General features: G+C 48.0%; 1 long non-coding RNA gene across 1 annotated transcript; it reads left to right on the forward strand.

Moving 5' to 3' along the window:
* The first annotated feature begins 657 nt into the window (after positions 1-657).
* LOC128484992 (uncharacterized) lies at positions 658-1,089 on the forward strand. The gene is made up of 2 exons (XR_008351355.1): positions 658-814; positions 895-1,089. It is a non-coding gene; the product is annotated as an uncharacterized LOC128484992 (long non-coding RNA).
* Positions 1,090-1,840: the final 751 nt, after the last annotated feature.

The following is a 1,840-nucleotide window of genomic DNA, read 5'->3' on the forward strand; positions in this document are numbered from 1 at the left end:
GGGTAAAAGAAGATTAGCAGACTATATAGGTCATATAGCTATATATTTTCGATTGGCAAGTTAAAATACACAAGTCCCGAGCGATCCCAATGGAAATCATTCAAACCTTTATATGGCCATTACTGTTTTTTTATTTATTCATCATGGGAAGAATTTAGAAAAGAGGAAAACTGTCTGTTGAGAAGTTTTCCTTTAATACAATTGTTTTTGGTAACACACTGGTAACCTGATACTTTATAGCAGGCCCGGACTGGCCATCGGGCACACCGGGCATTTGCCCGGTGGGCCGGGCCACGGCAGGGCCGCACTGACTTAGGGGCTGATGGAGCTGCAGCTCCAGGCCCCTACCCTACCTACGGCCGCATTAACGCAGGGCATAAGGGGCACCTGCCCCTTAAGCCCGCCGTAACTGCGACCGGGTCCGCCACTCTAAGGGGCCGGGAAGTCCCCACCAAGGCCGGCCTTACGGGTCTGCGGCCGCACAGGGCTTAAATTAAAACATCGGGGTTTTTTTTTAACTTTATTTAACATCCTCCATGTTAAATAAAGTTTTTTTAAGTTGAAAAAAAAAACCCCGATGTTTTAATTTAAACCCTGTACGGCCGCAGACCCCTAAGGCCGGCCCTGGTGGGGGCTTCCCGGCCCCTTAGGGCAGGGCCGACCTTTGGGGTGTGCGACCACCCTCCAGGGGGCGGCGGCGGCGGGGGGCGGTCCGCACTGGGTGCCGCCAACTTGCGGCACCCGGCACCCCTCCAGAGACGGACAGTAATGTCCGCCGCTGGAGGAGCAGGCTCGCAAGGGAGCGGTATCGGAGGTCTTTGACAGACTTCCGGTTCCCTTGAGTGATTTTAAGCCGGGTTCAACCCGGCTTAAAATCACTCAAGGGAGCCGGAGGTCTGTTAAAGACCTCCGATACCGCTCCCTTGTGATCCGTGCGGCAACAGCTGCTGTGCGCCGGGGTTTGTTGTCAGATCCCGGCGCACAGCACTGAAGCCGCGCCCACCGCTGTCCGTGCCCTCTGACCCGGAAGAAGACAGAGAAGACAGAAGAACTGAAGAAGAGGAAAAGAAGCTGAAAGAAGAAAGGAAAGGTAGGAAAGCATTAAGTGAGAGTGGATTGGTGTATATGTGTGTGGATTGGTGTATATGTGTGTGGATTGGTGTATATGTGTGTGGATTGGTGTATATGTGTGTGGATTGGTATATATGTGTGTGGATTGGTATATATGTGTGTGGATTGGTATATATGTGTGTGGATTGGTATATATGTGTGTGGATTGGTATATATATGTGTGTGGATTGGTATATATATGTGTGTGGATTGGTATATATATGTGTGTGGATTGGTATATATATATGTGTGTGGATTGGTATATATATGTGTGTGGATTGGTATATGTGTGTGGATTGGTATATGTGTGTGGATTGGTATATGTGTGTGGATTGGTATATATGTGAGGATTGGTGTATATGTGTGGATTGGTATATATGTGTGGATTGGTATATATGTGTGGATTGGTATACCTGTGGATTGGTATACGTGTGGATTGGTATACGTGTGGATTGGTATACGTGTGGATTGGTATACGTGTGGATTGGTGTATATGTGTGGATTGGTATATATGTGTGGATTGGTATACGTGTGGATTGGTATACGTGTGGATTGGTATACGTGTGGATTGGTAAGTGTGTGAGAGTGATGGGTGTTATGCTGTACCATTTCCAATGTCTTTTTTCATGATCTAATTATGCTCTAAAAGTGCATCATAACTCCCATCACTCTATACTGTTCCATACAGTGGCAGAGCTGGGAGGCAGAGGCCTTGCAACCCCACCGCAGG

Source organism: Spea bombifrons, chromosome 1 (assembly GCF_027358695.1).
Source record: "Spea bombifrons isolate aSpeBom1 chromosome 1, aSpeBom1.2.pri, whole genome shotgun sequence".
In the NCBI taxonomy this organism is placed as follows: Eukaryota; Metazoa; Chordata; class Amphibia; order Anura; family Pelobatidae; genus Spea; species Spea bombifrons.